The 19,777-nt window shown below is 39.3% G+C and overlaps 1 long non-coding RNA gene across 1 annotated transcript in view; it reads right to left on the reverse strand.

The window, feature by feature from the left end:
• LOC131972070 (uncharacterized) overlaps nucleotides 1–19,777 on the reverse strand; it is a 71,068-nt gene that overhangs the window by 19,906 nt on the left and 31,385 nt on the right. Inside the window, exon 2 of the long non-coding RNA XR_009394429.1 lies at nucleotides 9,164–9,263. This is a non-coding gene — a long non-coding RNA (uncharacterized LOC131972070). The remainder of the gene's footprint in view (nucleotides 1–9,163; nucleotides 9,264–19,777) is intronic.

The raw sequence follows: 19,777 nt of genomic DNA on the forward strand, positions 1-19,777 counted from the left end.
CTGCCTTTTCCTATAGCTGGAAAAGAAGAAGAGAGATGGGTGAAGTACAGGCTAAGCTTGTTGCACTTGTTCCCTAAGGAGAAATTTTGTTCAAATCACAGAAGATAAAAGCAAAACTTGTTTTGAATAATTTCTTTGTCATTTGTAGTGTGTTTTTTAAGAAGGAAAAAAAATTGTGAATCAGGTTTGCTGTGAAAAAATCTGAGATTTTATTTTTAAGCCATATCGCCCAGCCCTAGTCAAAGTATTGTGACTATTTAAGGCTAAGCAATATGCAGTGTTTGTAATTAAAAAAGTATGCAATTATGCAATAACATTGGGATCTGCAAGAATCTTTGCATGCAATAAACAAATAATTAAAAATCAATAGTGTTTTTGAGAATCAATACAATATAGTATCACAAAACATAATATTGTGATACCCAAGTGTATGTGTAATTTCTTACATCCCTAGTCAGTACTGCTGTGGATGTACTACACAAATGCCATGAAAGACAGGGAGATGAAAAAACTGAACTACAATATTTGCGGACAGACTCCTGTGTCAGTCAGAGAAGAGGTCAAAAGATGTAATGGAGTTCAAGCCTTGTCCACTTCATGCAACACTGAATAGAAGAGACTACTTGACTAATTGGTCCTCTAATTTGTGCATTCCAGACAAAGCTATTTACAGAGACGGGGGGACTTAAGCAGCAAACAGAACACGTTGTACAGCGGAGCAGGCCAGAAAAGCTGAGTCATCACTTAAATGTCCAACTCTTCCAGACGAAATTGTGACATTTTTTAGAAGCTTAGCTCACCTAAGCCCACACATCATATAGCACTGCTCCATACTTAGACAGAGGTGCGGAACACAATCCCACTTTACTCGCAGGGGTTTTAATCTATTTTCACATTAACCCTTTGCTCCAATACTTGACCTGCCAGGTTTCCAACATAACACCACGGTATCAACGGACAAGATTCATGTGTCAGCTGGCATCAGTGAAGCGTAGCGGGGCAATATTGTGCTGTTTGTCGATGTGATGTGACTCCTGTGGCCTGGGGAGATGGGCACAGCCAGGCCATAGGGCTCCAGGCTGGGTAATAAATCACTGGGATGACAGGAATAGTGGCCTTTACATTATGACAGTCACAAAACACAAAGTGCATGTGCAGACAACTCAACAACCAGTCATACACTACATTACACAAACACACAATGTCACCTTGCACTTAACACTTTGCCACCAATGGACACGTGGAGGTTCCTTTATTGAGATCATCATGACTAATGCCTTATCACCATCATTTATCATCTTCATTTTTTAATGTGTATGATATAGTTTCATCTGTTTTGTCAATTAAAAGACAATAGCCTGGTAGTTTATAAGAATCTCATCAGCCCGACATTACTAATGTTGCAATATGTGGTTGGTGTCATGATTGATATCACACACACAACACAAATCAATAAGCCTAAGCATCACATTCCCTAAGATACCCCATCTAATCAAAACTATCAATCTTGCATGTCTCGCCTGGTCTGTAGTCATTACCTGCCTGCAGAGCCCGGGGCTATTAGCGCTGGAGCTACCTAGTGAGCTGAGCAGAGTACCTTGAACATTAGTGTGGTCAAACACCCTCAGCACAGCAGGATGAATGAATGCCAGGGTTGTGGAGCCAGCAAAGCATGATCACACTAATGGGCCATGGTAAATGGACCAGCTATGGGTAGTGTGGGCTGACTGGCCCTGCTCTTTGATCCAGAGCCGTGCCCATTTCACGGTGTCTGCCTGGGACCTGGCTGCACTTACTCACCGAGATGGAGAGCTTCATGTAGGAGCCCAAATTTCGAGAAGGGTTTGTCTGAGGTGGCGGGACAATCATTGGAGACAAAAAGGAAGCTGTCTGTACCTGTTAAGTTATGGGACAACTGACACGGCTTTGTAAGGGGAAATCTGTCTTCACCGAGCCTTGAACACTTTGAGCCATCTCAGCTCGGGCTATAGATAGCTCCACAGCCACCATCCATTTCACCCATTATTCGCCAAATTTCATTACAACAAATGTAAAAAGGATTATTAAATGCAATTGCAATCCATTTGTTTTTAATTGTTTTTGGGAAATAATGAAGTTCTATGGCACAGATTGATAAGCTACTATATCAGAATGGAACTGTTCTGACAATACTGTAGAATAATTGTTGTTTTTTTTAATTCAATTTGTTACTTATAATAAAAAATAAAAAATAATATCCTTATCCTCAATCTTTTTTTGTCATTCTATATTAGTGAATTAATAATCAAACCAGATTTAATGCTGTAATCAGCTAGTGTTATGTCATAAATTATAATCTCAAAAGTAAAATTGTTAAGATTATTTTTGCGTCCATTAATCATTTAATAGACAAATTATTTCATTTGTTTTTTTACTAAAATAAAGTTTACAGTTCTACTACAAGTGTATAAAATGTTGTGTTAACTGCTGCCTCTTCCATCAGAGTCAGATATTCCGTGCAGAAAGAGTTGTTTTTTCTTCCTTCATATCCCACTGAAAATACAAGAAAATAATGGGTGTAAATCAAGCAATGTCTCATTGTTGCCTGAAGCAGTGCCTGTGATCCTAACAAACTCATGACACTAACCACAGCCGACAAGTGCAGAAAGCTGAGCAAGCCTTCTTCTTCTGTTAATGGCCGATAGAAAGACTCAGCTGAAGGAGAGAGAGGTCAGACGTCAGTGGCGGTCGAGTTGATCATGTTGTGAGAGATGCCTCATATTAGAACACAATGCTGCCGATTTAGTTTTCAACTCAGGTTTCTTCTTGGAGATAAGTTCTTTCTCTGGAGTCAAGAATAGATAAACTGGCATGCTGAGAAAAAAAGATTTATCATCCTTTATGTAATGGCACACCAGAGGACAGAATGCTTCATTAATAACTTCCTTGTGTAAATGTCACTGCAAAATAAATTATAACATGGAGGGAAAAAATGATAGAAGTCGTTATTATTAAGTCAGTGACTCACAGTGCGATCATCTCTTCTGATGAACTATTGGACACTTGAATAACAAAATCGCATATTGTGTGATCACTCTTCTTAATGTGCGTTAATATGCGTTACGCCCCATCGTTGATGCTAAGAACAGCTTTCTGCCAGTATGGCAAACAGACCAGACAATTACTCTTAACTGCTCTCATTGTGATAAGTTTGAAGCCTTGCCATCTGGGGCCATGTTCTTAAAGCTTAAAGAGTTGCTCTTAGTGATAAAACACTAAGAAAATTGAGTTTCCCCTCAGAGTTAAGACACCACGGAGAGTATTCTCAAAATACGGTCCCTGATATTCACTTCTTGCTACAGCGAAACACTGCCCACTACCATACCCGGTAATTCAAATCACAACACAGATTACCTAATGTAAAGAGTCAGAGAGTAATGTAGGGAGTAATCAAATCACAAATGGGACTAAGTAACAGCTAACCACGTATAATAACAGCGTCAGCTGTCTCACCAGGATATTTCGAATTACTGCATTTTTATTGCCTGCCTACACAGAATCAAAATACCAGCGCCGATCAAATCAGTTGCTACCAATTTTAGGGGGCAGAAAAACAGAACAAAAGACAACCCATGATGCTGGATGAGTCCTACTGGCTCAAGTGTGTTGTAGTTCTGGGTGGGTTCCCTTTCTCAAAAGATAATAAGCATAACTTGAATGTCTAAGAAATTACTTTTCACACTAAAGTTATGCACCATGACGTATGTATTTTTCCCAGCAGCTTCTTCAACTTAGACGCACATGTGAAAAAGATACAAAGATGTACTATCAATGTCACATTCTCCACTAGAAAACTCTAAACGATCAGGAAGCTGATATGCCCAGCAGGTGCACATACATTGATTGGCCTAAAAATAAAGCAGTTTCTCACTTTCAGAATATGTAGGTATAAACCAAGCCGCATTGCACATCAGTGGCTCACACCATCTCATTAACAACATAGAACTGTGATGCATCTGTTGAGATGACACCAGACCACTTACACCTCCCAGTGAGCCTGAGGGACTGTGAGCCAATCAACTTAGGAAAGAAACAATTCATGTAGGAGGGAAAAGGCCAAACTCCGAACCCTGTAAATGACAAATATCAATGTAGGGAAAATGAATGCACAAGGAAACACTAAGTTATTGTACCGTGAAGTCCATAAATCCATCAGAAAGGTCAGAGGGGCTTTTAGCTGGCATTAATCACATGGAGAGGCAGATAAAAATACAAGGAGCAGCGTGACAGTAAGGAAAGCTTCCTCTTCTCCCTCTGCCCGTCTCCTGACTGAGTCTCTGAAATTGCACACATTTGTCCCTGTTACTCCCAAAAATACTTTTCAGAGGGATGTCTTTCACAGGGGTGTAGCTCTTGCTCACACGGTAAATCAAGGTGTTATTTTTCCATTTACTGTGTGGGAGCTTTGATTACTTTTCCCAGTGGATGTGCTTCTTGTTTGTGGCCAATTTTTGTCTTTTTCCCCCCCATGACATGTCGACCATTAAAGTGAAATTTAACTTGGTTTTGTTTGTCGTCCCTCAAACAAATGTATCCTCATATCTAGTTCCTTAAATAAATCTATTTCATACAGGGTTGTGCTCATATGCTTGTTGTTGGATTTCTCCCATTTCCCCAAATTGTGAACACATACAGAATCAAGGTAATATTGTACCAAATGCTTCTGTGTGTGTTTGATTTAACACTTGCTTCAACAAAGTTCTTACTGTCATAACCCTCTTCACATGATTCTGAATGAGAACACTGTTATATGATTCATAACTCCACACACATCCCCCCTTTCCTATTATTACTATTATTATCGTAACTAACCTTTTCTTAACAGCTCTCATACAAGCTTGGTGGGAGATGGAGCTTGTGTGTTTATCTTTGGTGAAGCCTTGTGTGTGTGGCTCAGATTGGCTCTTAAGGAGGAGTAAAAACCAAGCCAATTACAGCAGCACAAGTGTTGCAAAATGAGAATGGTGAGGGAGACTGGTAGATGCCAAGATTGAACTGAGAATTGGGAGGGACAAAAGAATCATAACAAAATTGGAAACCCAGCTGCACTCGAACAAGTCAGACACTGAATTATAAAGAGCTAAGTTCCCTCTTTATTACAGCATGCTTAAAGCATATCAGAAGTGTATACAGTAAGGTCATAAAACAATTTGTTTTTCTTCAAACATTGGACCATCCCAGAGTTGGCCCTCCTATCATTATTTATTAGTATTGTGCCTATGCCAGAGGAGGAATATGGCAGTATAAGGGCCGAGGGGGCGTCACGCTCAGGTAAAGGCCATGGTCTCCTATCAGAAATGCTATCAACAATTTATCAACCAAACAAATGATGCACCTTGGCTCCCCCATTGTTCTTGTGCCCTTATCTTTTCCTGGCTCCAAGGAGGTGGAACAACAGAGTCTGAACACAAAGCCAGCAGAGACAGAGGCCTAAGCAGACTGGATGATAATGATCCAGCCAATCTATAGAACTGTAGGTTTCTGCATACCAGCCACAAACCTATCTCTCTTACAATTACAATATTCATTACAGAATAAAAAAGCTTTCACAATATAATCAGAGACTCTCCCAAAAATCGACCCCTATGTCATTAATACAGCAGCTTACTACAGCCTGTATTTCCATTTATTGTTAGGCGGCTCTAGTGGTCGTAATAATTATGACAGAAGCAAAGGTGGAAGTGAGGATGAAGAATGAGAAGGTCAGCTTAGAGCAGGTATGGTGGATCGGTGGATTAATAAACACAGCACTTTGATCCAGGAGAGCGGGGTTCATGTCCCCAGTGAAACAAAAAGTCAATGCTGTAATTTCAAGTTACACATGTCATTTAATTTGTGTGTAACTACAATCACATTTTACAGTTCTGCATCATCTACCCTAATTGATCTACCTTGTTAGTTATTTTACGTAAAACTATATTTTATAAAGCCTAACCATGTAGTTTTTATGCCTAAAAATAACCAAAGTGTGACTGTGACAACGTTAAAAAGGACATCAGGTGAGTTTGCGGTAACAGTACATTAGCTTCCTTCTGTCTGATGATACGATTGGCAGGTGTATTTCAGGCCCCGTTTACACGAGGACGCTCGCGGGTAAAAACGACAAAATATTTTATCGGAAGTGCCTTTCGTTTAGACGGTGACGGCGTTTTGGGGGCTTAAAGACGCAAAAATCTGAAACCACCTTCCAAAGTGGAAAAGTTAAATAAGCTCCGCCGTAGCGTGTCCGTCTACACTGACAAGACGCAAAACTCTGCTCAGATCTGCTCACGTCACGTACGTGTTTACATCACATCCATGCTCCAGTACAGGAAAATAAACAAACATGTGGTATTATTTCCATGCGTCGGACCTTCAAGCTGCTCTGACAGCTCTAATAAACTTACAGGAGTCTTTCCACCAAATGTACAGGATCTGTACAGATAGTATGTGAACAAGACCTGGGAGATCTAGTGGATGGTGGATAACTTTGTGGAAGGAGTAGTTGATGAAAATGCGTGGCGTGAAAACTTCTGCATACCCAAAGATGCTCTTATCGCTTTAAGTGATGCCGCCTAGCATGCATACAATGGAATTTCACACACTTTTGCGTCACCGTATGCACGCAGATTTCCTCCCGAAAATGCTAATCTAAACGAGGAATAAAAAGTGAAGACGCGACGCCACTTTTGCGTCTTCTGTTCAGACCGTCCTCGTGTAAACATAGCCTCAGAGAGAAAATAGTTCCTAAATAAAACTGCTCAAGCAAGGTCTTTGGACTATTTGGAAAATGGTAAATGGGATGCACTTGTATGGTATTTGCGACCACTCAACGCACTTTAACACTACAGACAGCAATTCACTCATTCACACATATTCATACTGGTGGCCGAGGCTACCCTACTTGCCGCGTGCCACCATCAGGAATTCCTTTATATACTGGTGAACGCCCAAGGATACTTCGACATGAAGGCTGCCATGGTCAGGGATCGAACCACTGAGCCACAGCCGCCCCCCATTATTTGTCGTGTTATTTGTATTTTTATTTTTTTGGTGCTCTGAGCAACATAAGCCGTGTGCCAGCTTGTATTCAATATACCAGAAAGAAGGCAAACATCTCTTTGGCATAACAAAATAATAGATAAATAGAACAACAGGTAAGAGGAGAAATGTGCATGCATGTATAGGAAACACTCCTGTGGGTCGTATTAGACTGTAGGAACAAATGACATATAGACTTGTTGTAATCAGTATTTCCAATATTTTAGTGAAACCACAAAAGGTTAACTAATAAGTAACAACATGTGATGAATGCTTTTTGTATGTAAAACTGCTGTAGCCACAGGGTTCACCATGTGGTTCACCTCGTGCTTTCTCATGTTTCTGACACAGAAAATCTATTCATCAGGAGGCCGTGATCCATCTTGTGTTCCATTTAGCTTGGAGCAAATCTATATCCCAGCATGCATTTCCTATAATTATATATGGAGGAGTATTCATCTTTTCTTGCTACAGAGACTGGCTCGCCTCATTTGTAAGCCTATGTGATGTACGTGCTCTTTATCCGTGCTTTTTAATATTCCTATCAAGTTGCCGATGTGAATGGAACACCTGTTTTGCTGTCACATCCCTTTAGATTTTTTAATAGATTCTGAATTATTTCATCTTAAAAAAAGAAACAACAGGTTGCCAAAACATGACAGCTAAATTACAGTCTGCACTGTGTTTATAGACATTCACTGAGCTTCTATAATGCAAACCAAACAAAATCTGATATATACAGATGTGACCTTTGGAAAATGTTTTCTCTTTATTATTCATGCACCTCCTTCACAATCCAGTAACGCAGAATAGTGGACAGGGAAGGCTATAACTAGAATCCCACTACTCTGTGTCGAACAGTTATTTGCAATACCATAGCTAAATAAGATAAATAATTTAGCATCCTTGTGTTAGGCCGTGTAATAAAGCTGATGTCTTTATACAGCGGGGATCTGGCTAGCTGTGCAGTTTCTAAGTGAGATGGATGAGGCAAAGCCTAAACTGCTGAGGGGTGAAGTGAATTAGGCTCACATTAGGGCTCACACTTTACCATTACAATCAAAATGGAAGAGAGTGGGCAAACCTTAAAGCCTGCGCCATATAGCGCAGACTCAGCTCAATGAACAGGATTAAAACTCTGAATGAAACTAAGAGCAATTAAACACTCAGATAAGAATGTGAAGGGTTATCTCAAATATATGTTACCTGAAATGTGTGTGCCATTGTGTCGTACATTCTGTGTAATCTGGCATGAAATGTAGAAATAACTAATTATGATATTTAATGTGCTTACTGCACATATTTGACAATTCTGTTATCAACCTTAAAGTAGATTAAGCATTGTGTGAACATGGGAATTCATTTTGGAGCTTGAGGAAAAGGGTATTGTCTCTCCTGGTCTGTATAATTACCTCACAGTCAATTAGATCCATATCTATTAAATCTGTCAAATTAAAACATAAATTTAGAATACAAACAGAAGATGAATCTACATTATTTCTCTTGCGTGTGTATTCTAGTCGTCAAATGAGGTTCTCGTATTAAAACACCCTAAAATGCACTTGCAAATTAATTTTGAATAATCAAACACCAGGGATTATATGATACGTGATGAAGGACGGAGAGTGACAGAGAGTCTTCTCACCTTGGTTAGGAAATGTCAGCGTGTCAAGGCTTTCTATTTGGCACTACGTGTGGAAGCTTAATTTGATACCCAATAAATGTATGACAACATTTCAGCAGAGCAGTCAGGCAAAGGCCTGGGTCGCATTTTAAAAACATCCCCTGACCTTTCCACAGTGGCGGTAATTGCTAATGCCAGACAAGAAGTGAATGTAAGTTTCTCTGGAGACACAGCATTGAGAATAGACCCGGGTGACATTGGCGATGGGGGAGAGCTTTGGAAGGAAAAAGACAGCAAGTCATGATTCATAGGAGGAGGAAATCTACCTGCAGACTTCACCAGGCTTTTTAGTGCAACCTTACCACCTCCACACTCCAAAGATATACCTCAGCTGAAAATGAAACTAAACTCTGCATCATATCCTTTTGAAAAGACACAATACTTTAGGTCTCAGAGGGATCCCATTTTCATTTTCTTTACCTTACTCTCAGTGTCAAGGGGCTGAAAGGTGATGGCGGTGTGACAACAAATCCATTGCTCCCATCTCGCTCCTCCACCGCTTCTGCCCAATGCGCCAATGCTAAGGTAGAGACGGATCAGAAATGAAATTAGAGAGACATAAAGATGACTCAAGGAAAAAAAAATCAAAAAATCGACTTGAACAGACGAAACAGCTTCACTCCGGAGCACAGTCAGGAAACTTCCTCTCCTCCGCCAGTGAGCGTGTCAAGAGGAATTCATCACTGGGAGTAAAAATAAAGCTCCTTTCAAATTGAGTTATTAAGTCTTCCTGCTGCAGTTATTTTTGCTGATAAAATACAGTATCTAGTTCATATTGTATCTAAATAAGTAAAAGTCGAGGGCTCTTTCAAAGATAAATGTGTTTTTGATGTGATTGAAGCTCAGGGTAGAGTCTCATACATTCATAAGTAGCACATTAATTATTTGTAACAAAGAATGATGGCCCTGTTGTTGAACATCTAATTGAACACTATAAATTTCCCCAGCTGGGGTCAGTGAGAGCTAAATCACAGATATATAGTGATGGATGTACATTTAATAAGCAGCACTGTGTGTTATAACGGTGTTTCCTGTTGTGCTGTATGACTCCGCCCATGGACGCCACCAGTCTTGGGTTCTCATCGGCCCCTCTGGTCAACAAAGCAGAAGCATTAATCTCATCACCTGGGTCCATTGTTGATCACACTAATCACAACCGGAGGAGACATTAGATAGATGGAAATATATGTGTTTATGGGGCCTGGAACAGGACTTAGGCAGGTGTTTGGTTTCCGTGCCATCGCCGCCACCAGTGATGACTCACTGCCCATTTGTATTGTAGCCTTCAGCCAAAGAGACAGCTTGCGAGGCGCTGGCCCCTGATCCCAGCACATTAGTTTAATGCCTAGATCTGTGGAACTGTTCCTGACTCCCTCTCCAGCCCTGGCACAGCAGCCAGACAGACAGACAGACACACAGCCTGGCCTCATCATACTGCAGCTCAGAAATGCAAAGTAGCATTTTTAGAAAGCTGCTTGCTTCTACTTTCTGTAGCTTCTAACTGGCATCAAGTATGAACAGCTGTGTCGTGTGGCAGAGACGTAAGCATTCCAGCATGTTGCAAAAGTACAGCGCTAAAATGGCCAAAGAGTGTCTTTGTGTGCACGGACATCTCTTTTTATTTATTTTTCTCCAATACGTGTGCATCTTTGCACAAACAGGATTTATTTATTTGGCTCTTGCCTTTAGCACAGCATGTGCTCATGATTAGAAGTAATTTACCAAAAGTAAACAAGAGCTATGCAAGTGGATCACTGAGTAAATACACAGCAGGTTGTGAGATGACCAATTGTACTTTAAAAATAAGCCCATCCATCCTTGTAGACGCCACAAGAAGGAGACCAAGGGGGCAACTAGCAACCCATCTGTCTATGTGTCAGCACCTATGTGTCAGTGCTAAGGAGACACAATCTGTTCAAGATAACCTGCCAGAGGAAGAGAGCACATAAACATCTGCATGTACTATATTTATACAGTATATCCAGAGCCTCCACCCTAATGAGTGTTAGGCGCACTGGTTGAGGATCTGGATTTGATGCTGAGCCAGCATTAAAGCACATCATCTGCCGAGATGTTCTCGTCTGTCTTTTTCTCGGTTTCACCTGGACTCTGAGACATGGTGACAGCTCCAGAAGCCCCTGGAGTGGAGATCTAGGAGCAAACATATGGGCTGTCAGTAGAATGGGAGCGACCAACTCCTGTCAGAGACTTTCTCATTTTGCCCAACAGTTGGTGGGGATATTTTTTTATTTTTTTGCTGAAGGGGCTGTTTTGACACAAGGATGCATTCAATGAAAATAAGCTAAATGCAAATGTGTAAGACAATACAAATTAGCACTTACAATCCAGAAATGGACATGTTGATGCATATTTGATGGAATATACACAAATAAACTATTTATGTAAGGAAATTAAAACTTATGTCAGAATCCTGCAAGGCACATATCCCTCCCGTCACTGGAAAAATACAAGCTGTAGATATTAATTTATAATTACTCATTAAACACAACAAATAAGACATAATCACAGCAAACATGCTCTACACTTTGACAAGTTGTTTTTTTTCTGTTATCTCCGCACTGATGAAGATCCTCTTCAAAACTGGTGGCTATTTTAAATACAGAGAACAATAAGTCAGGTATATTGTCTTTGTGTCATATATTCAATTGTAAATTGTGCAGAGGATTTGTAAATAAATGCATTGGTTTTATTACATTTTTAATTAAATTTCAGCTCAAGTTTCTTGGTCAAATACTCAATTATACAAGTATAACCAGTAGTGAAATGGTACATGTGCATGGTTCCCCACATAAAACAATACCAGCATATAACACATAAAAACACATAATATAAATATAAATGTAAATGCCCTAATGCCATAAATATACCACATAAACTAATAGTGCTGTTACAAAAACAAAGTGGGAAGTGCAGTGGAACACCTTTTGTAACAGCATATCCAGATAATTTTATGAATCTCAACTTTTTGGGAATCAGGGCTGTAAAACTGAATTATTTCTTTCTTTCTCAGTCATCTCAGAGTTTTCCAGAAATAAGACTCCCTATATTGACTCAATAGACTCTTTCAATTATGTGAAAATAAAAAACACTAAAGACTCTGGCTCGAAGGAGATAGATTTTTGCAGCACATAAACACCCACTTACCCACCCACCAACCCACCCACACACACACACACACACACCTGTCGTCAAAGCTTTGTCAACACTGACCTCCATCACAGCCGCTTCCTGTGATGTCTGATGTGGCAAGAACATCAGCACATGTTTGAACGGCCCATCAATTAGAAGCTGCAAATGTTTGCACAGTTTAACCTTGTGGAGGTGATCGCTGATTGAGGAATAAAGAAACAGAAACATGTTTGCGAGTGTGTGTTAGTGACAGACTGGCTGGTCTCCTGAAATTTGTTGTTGTTACGTTTCTTTTTCTAAACATAAAAAAAAAAAAAACTCATCACAGTCCACGGTTGCCCACACATGGAGGAGATTGTGCGGGATTCCCATGTAAAACCAAGTCAACATTGACTTCATTATAACCCATTATCTTTTACTAAACCAAACCAAACCGCGACCATTCCAAAATGTTTACCATGTTATTTTCTTTCAAAATCACATTTTAAAAACATATTTAAAACTGCACCTGTAATCCGGGAGAAAATATATTTAATTTAAGGAAATGCGAAAAAGGGACGTTTCCACCAACTGGTTCAGCCGAATAAACAAAGCTGCAAACGTACTTTGGTCAGAAGATGGCAGTGTGATGTACTGCTGTAGTAGAGATTGCGCAAGACAGAAAAAATAAGAAAAAAGAGTTCATTGTGCAACTTATAATTGTTTTTTCATGTCAAATCGTCTTGACCTGCAAAGCGGAAACAGCTGACCAGTCATGTGAGTTAAATGAAAAAACATTTCCATCTCCTATTTAGCACGTTAACTGTTTTTCGAGACAAAAGACACCTAGAACAAGCGTAAAAACTTGTATGCCACATTTTCAAGTTCTATCAAATTTTGGTGTTGCCATCAAGCTTTTCTCATGCAAATCTTAGAAACGCGCAAAGAAATATATTGATGTAAACGTTGTTATTGTTGGACAGAAGGACTATGTATACAAGTGCATTTAGACTTTCTTACTTAGTTTGTTCTGACTTTTTCTTGCTGCTAGTGTTCCTATGCATTGCTATGTTAAGTATGTGGCGTAATGACATTAGCACTTAGAAAACTATGTATACTACATATAACACTATGCACCATCTGTTGTTGTGTCAGTTGAGTGATGTGTCTAAACTGTCCTGAAAATTATCCATATGTGAAATGTGTTTTTATTTCACCTGCTCGTGCTTATCAACAGTAAAGTGTTCACTGTACTTTATGAAGAGATGTATCACTACTGTATCACTCAACTGTTTTTCAATACCATCTGGATTTCTATAGCTTAAGCTTAAGACCATATACTTAAGTTTTCTCTAAACAGATTTTATATTTGTGTTCTTTTCATCAGCTCAGTTAGAAATATCTCCCCTGACCCATCACGCCACTCCTGCTTACAGTTGGAAATAAGTTGACAGGGTCTCTAGGCTTTCAGTTTAGTTTGAGAAGTTGCCTTCAGGGTCCTGACAAGGACAGCCGGCTTCACGCACCACCTGCCAATAATGTTAACAAGGACCCACAGCCCCCACGCTGATGTGGCCTGTTCCAACACTGGAGGGATTGCTGGCAGTAATGGCCATATCTTTCCCACATGGTGTCCAGCTCTCAGGAATCCTCCCTGCAGCTTGTAGTGCAGCACGGCCTCTATACAGCCGCAGGAAACGACACACATGTTGTGCATCCACGGCAACTCACCAGAATTACCAAAGCACCTGCAAAGATTCCGGATACGGTCATATCTCTCATGTTAACTGATGCTTTTATATGCTTATATTATTTCCAGAAAACTATCAAATGGGATGATTGTGTTTTTTAATACAATGAAAAAACAAAATCTTTTTTGTACACTTGTATTTACAAGGGTATATCATTAGTGTGTGTATGATTTAAAATTATCTTTTGTAACACTTCAATAATACATGGTAAATTGGTAGTTAATTTAACTTTAGTTAATAATTATTTTACTGTAAAGAAACAATGAAATTAATATTTACCATGTTTACTCATTATGAATAATATTTTAAGCCATCGCCTTTACTGTCTGCTACAGATCGCCAGTGAAAATGAAGACTCGATTTACAATGCAAGACAAATGCATATGAGTTGCATCTCTACTTCTAAAGGTAATAAAATAAAAGCACGGAGACTCCGAGTCTCAGCGAAGACGACACATTGTCAAGAGCAGCGCATTACAGCGCCACTACTTTCATTCTGTTCCTTCACAATGAAAGCTTCAAGCATTTTGTCAAGAAGCAACTCAACAAAATAGCTTTCAACCAAAAAAAAAAAAACCTTGCAACTCAATAAAATATAGCTTACAGAAGCTGTCACCAATTCATACGTTTCTTGCTTTGTTTCGTGCCAAGCAGCATGTTGCTGCTAATTTAGCTAACGCTAAAATGAACCAGGAGCTCCAAGTAAGCCATCTTATATTACCAGTTACAATGTCCTGAGTCCAGACAAATATCTTACACTAAAATGTCCTGGTTGCAAATGCATTCACTCACAAAATGTCCTGGTTTTCAGCACATGTCACTAATGATTTGCAGATCGACATCCAAAGAAAAAGAAAAACACTTCAAAGATGAAACGGCGTAGCTTAGCAGTAGCCTGCAGACTTTTCCAGACAGCATGGCCACTGCTGGATTCAGAGGTGAGAAACAGGAGACTTTATGGTGCATTCAGGTGCACCTTGTAAACTCTACTGGCTCTTTTTGGTTATTGGTTCTTTATGGTTATTTCCAAGTTGACCGGCCATCATTACAAATAGGCAAACTTTATATAATATGTATAGTATTAAAATGTGAGAAACAATAAACTGTAAAATAGCTAATAATGGCAATACATATAATTAGTAAAAATGATTAATAACAATTTCATTGAATAACTTTGTACAGGGGCTACACAGTGGTATAGTGGTTAGCGCTCTCGCCTCACAGCAAGAGGGTGTGCGGCTCTTCTGTGTGGAGTTTGTATGTTCTCCCTGTGTCAGCAAAAGTCCAAAAAACAAGCACTTAGGTTTAATTGGTGGCTCAAAATTGCCCGTATTAGTCTGGCGACCTGTCAAGGGTGTACCCTGCCTCTCGCCCAATATCAAGCCCTAAACGGCCATGCATTCATATATTTTTTTCCCTCCGTTTTCTCATGATAACGAGTTAATTTCATTTGTTTTCTCGAGATAATTATCTCGTTATCTCGTGAAAACGAAGTTTTGTAGACAAGGATATAACATAGCATAACATAGGCCTGCATAAGACAGAGTTCTCACATTAACGTGAGTTAATGTGTTTTTTTTCAGTAACCACGGACAACTCACGTATAACAGAAAATGCGCAGATCATAGCCTACGGCAACCAATTAGTGTGGAAACCAATAAGGACACAACACCGGCCTTTAGACTTTCTGTTGTCTGATGTCAGTGTTTACTGGAACTGTTTAAGGTTGAGCTGCCAGCCGTTGTGAGAAATAAAGCATGACGCGGTCCTAGCCGCAATATAACGAGCACCCGTGTCCGACTGGTCCCTCCTCCGCCCTTCATCATCATAAACAACACAACGCAGAGTTCCAGGGTGTGGAGAGGCTCATCCCACACGGGCCAGGTTACAAATACAATTATACATTTATTTCCTTTCTTACATACATCTTTATATTTTTTTGTAACAAAATATGTTTTATCATGGCTGAGTGGGTCAGTGAGTAAGCAGTGAGTAGGCCCATTACTGGCTACGCGTCTGGACTACAGATCTCGAGAAAATGATCTCGTTATCTCGAGAAAACGGAGGGAAAAATATATATGAATGCATGGCCGTTTAGGGCTTCCGTAACTTTGTCAATTTATTGACAACTATTTATTTATGATCTTTTGAAATAATTGCACCCTGCAAAACCTAAAAAAAAAATATAAAAAACTATGTTAAAAATATAGACTGGCCAAAATTATACAAGATACAAAGACGTTCAGAAGACAATAATATCTTAGAAACCACTGTGTATTCAAAACTGCCTTTACATTTACCATGAGAAAATATTAACTGGAGTCAAATTTTCAATTAGTGTTATCAATGTAAAAATATGTCTAATCAGTATTTTAGCTCACAACAACATTTCCGCCTGATTATTCACATTTAAAGATGTGTGATAGGGAGAAACAAACCATGCAACAAGCTCCAATAGAACATTTGCAAACCAGAACAACTAGCTTGTTGTATCATTTCACGGTGCTCAGGCGACTTAAACACAGTCACTTCTCTTCCCCAACTGTTATGGCATGCATAATAAAGAGGTGGTGAAATCATTTGTCAAGCTTTGATGGAAGCTGTTTACTACCCAGGGGACGGGTTATTTCACTTCCACAGACTGTAATGAGACAAAGGCTGTGTTTGTTCACTCGACTCAAAAGGCCCCAACATTTAATACTCAGAACAAAATTATTATCAAAGCATTTTGTGGACACGGGCTTTCCCCTCACATGAGAGCTAATCAGTTTTAATGGGTATGTGTGCTGTAATCGTGGTGCCAACACAGTCCCTAGGCTCAGGGCCTATTACACTCTCTAAAATATTAATGACTCTCCAGTAAAAAACATTTAAAGCAAGTCCCAGAAGACATAAGAGCCCAAACATCTTCCCCCCTGCTGAGCATGTTTAGACAGCTCAGCTATCTAAACGCGCCTCTCCTCCTCAGCTTTAAACACCGACCTTGGTGAGAGGACTGTTCTTAAAAACACAGGTATTGACAGATAAAAACTGTGAGTGTGTGAAGAAGATGAAGCCTGCAAGAAGTTCGGGAAATGTAATTTTATCAGGAGCCGTGCTGTCAAACTGCTGAATGGAAGTGTGCTTTCAACGTAATAGACTGAATTGCATCATTTGGGAATGAATTGGCTTCCACGTTGTCTTTGTTGTTCTGTTCAGTCTGCGAGCGCTCCAGCCAGCTGTGACGGAGCGTCGGCGTGGGCAGTTGAGAGAATCTGGACGGCTATTCTGGGGCTCGGGCTGGACAGTTAGCTTGGGCTACAGCCCAGACGCCGTGTTAACATCCTCCTTGCCCTTAACCACACAAAGGGAAATGAGTGTGATATCTTTCCACTAGTGCTCATTACACATCATCATGGCACAGCGGCCAATCCATTAGTACATCCAGCGGCTTCTCGGAACTCCTCCATCGTACGAGAAAAATGGCAAAATGACTGAACAAGGAGCAGATATGAGAGTGATAATAACTCAAAGGATGGAAAGATTGAGTCTGGGGGAGATGAGCTGTGGAAACATATTGTCTTGATAATCAAAAGTACACTGTAAAAAAGGTTTGTAGAAATAACAGTAAAACTCTGTCAAATACATCAGAAATAAGGCATAAAATGAAAAATTGTATATCACCGTATTAGACACTTTTAATTACCGTAAATCAAATAATAGCGCAAAACTTTTACTTTTTTTCTGTCATAAACTGGAAGAAACACACAGTTTTGCTGTAAAATATAACATTTTCATGCAAAATTTATGGAGAAATACCATGATGTGTGAATGAATGACACAATTACCCTAAAAATAACAGGATTATTCAGACTAAATTACATTTTTTTCTGATATTTACATTTAAATTTACAGTAGAAAACCCACTCACTGTAATTTTTACGGTGAAGTTCTGGCAACCACAGCTGCCGGTATTTTACCGTAAATTAAACAGATTATTTTTTACAGTGTAGAGCATGACCGATATGGGGTTATGAGACTGATGCCGATACTGATTTTAGAGGGGCATTTTAGAGCATGTACCCTGAGACCTACTTTCTCAAACATGTATTACATAATATTTAACATTGTTACACATTATGCAAATAATGTATAACATTGTCAGACAATTCCAATAAATGATAACTAAGAAAATGAAGAACAAATATAAATGAAATAAATAAATAAGCCTCAGTTACGGTCAATTGCTGACTACGTAAAAAAAAAAGAAAAAAAGAAAAAAATGTTTTCATAACGGCACATGTTGGACAGCATATACATCGATATTCCTTTGATAGGCCAATATCAGCTGATAATATCCGTCAACCGTTATATCTGTCGGTTAATAAAAAGCAACATTTTTTTAGAAATATTTGTTAAAAATGTAAATCCTAAATCAGCATTAATTATAGCGAACATAAATAGAAAAAAACAAACAGGCAGATGATGCTCGTGGTAGCAGATGGTAAGTGGCGCCACAGACACAGCACCTGGACTCCACTTAGATCATAAAGCAGTTTCAATCTCCTTTTATCATTTAGAACACTAGAGGGTAGACAGTTATTGTTCAGACAAGTGTATCTGCACTGTAATGTGCCATAAACATATCATAGGGGCACAATCTTCAATATGGCAGTGGTAATAGCCCATAACATATTTGTAGAAGTAAAAGAGAAAGTGGTAACGGGGCTGTTATCTGAGGAAGAGCATGCTCTCACAGTGTCCTGCACGGCACGGGGATAGAGTGAGAAACATCCTCACACACAGAATTCATGCGTGGATGACTGCAGACAATTAGGCCAAATTCTCTGTACCATCATTCAAGTTGGGACCTGTGAGGGCCTTTAAACCATGTTGTAATTACAAATTATTTTTTCTAATTAATTTTTGGCTTCGTGTTCCATTAGCTTGCGGTTATACGGGTTACAGCTAATTGAAAATGTTATTAAGCTAATAATGTTTACTTTGTCTTGTGTGGGTTGGACCCGGTGCTGCTAAAGTGCATCTCCTCCCTCTCTCCCTTTCATTTCCACGAGCTGTTTGCTTATTGTAATTGAAGATGGGAGAGGTCCCCCCCCTCCTCCAGGGCTACTTCAGTCCCCTAATCCATATTGACATGGCGTCTCCAGGAGATGGGCAGAATGTTAACCTGCAGTGCTGCTGTGTCCCCTCATTACAGAGCGGCGGGGAGCGATGGACACGGCATGGCCAAGTGACCGCCTCGTCCCGCCTGGAACAATCACGTGACCGCTCGTCTTTTCTTTAGGTCACTGTTGAAAGACGCCAAAGGATATAGTCTATCCATGTGTTAAAAACACAATGTGTGCACACATGCATGCAGTGCCTCAAGTTACATTATGACACATTTGTAGGGGATGAGTGATGAGGCCTAACTTTTATGACATAATGTTTTTGTGTAATTGCTTCAATGTTATTATACTTTTTATTAGGTGAAAAACAAATTATGTAATATTTAGTATCAGCAGTGTTTATGATAATGTAATGCATTGAAAGCGTGAGCATTAACCCTCACCCTTCCAACATATTAACATACAAGTATAACCAGCTGCTCCCTGGGGACCCCAGGAATAAACTACTGGAAGAAATAACCATAAAAGCAAAATGTAAACAGTTACTATTATTTGTTTGTTACAAGTTAATTTGCATATCATGTAAAACGAAAAGAGATTTTTTTTTGCATTTTATGTCATGTACAATCCACAACACTTAACATTATTTATGGATTATTTACCATCCTGTAACCATCCTAGTGTTTAGTAACTTAAGCTTAAACTGCATACGCAACCCACTACTTTTTTCCCCTTTTCCACTGTTATTATTTATTTATTTTCCCCTATCCTATATATTCATATGTGTATTTTATTTTTTATATTTTATGTATTAACTAATTATTTTTTGTGTGTCTTTAATTAATTCATTAAAAAAAGATTCTGGCACTTTACAAGGTAAAGCTATTTTTCCTTTTTGTTCCTCTGATAATTTCAGCTGAAATTGTTTGTGTGTTTGTGTTTCGTCTGGGTTGTTGAATGGGTTGTGACTGGGGCATGTTTGTTCCATAGAACAAATTTCCTTTATCTCTGTACTGTTAACTGTTTTATTCATGACTGACAACTAA

Source organism: Centropristis striata, chromosome 5 (assembly GCF_030273125.1).
Source record: "Centropristis striata isolate RG_2023a ecotype Rhode Island chromosome 5, C.striata_1.0, whole genome shotgun sequence".
Taxonomy (NCBI): Eukaryota; Metazoa; Chordata; class Actinopteri; order Perciformes; family Serranidae; genus Centropristis; species Centropristis striata.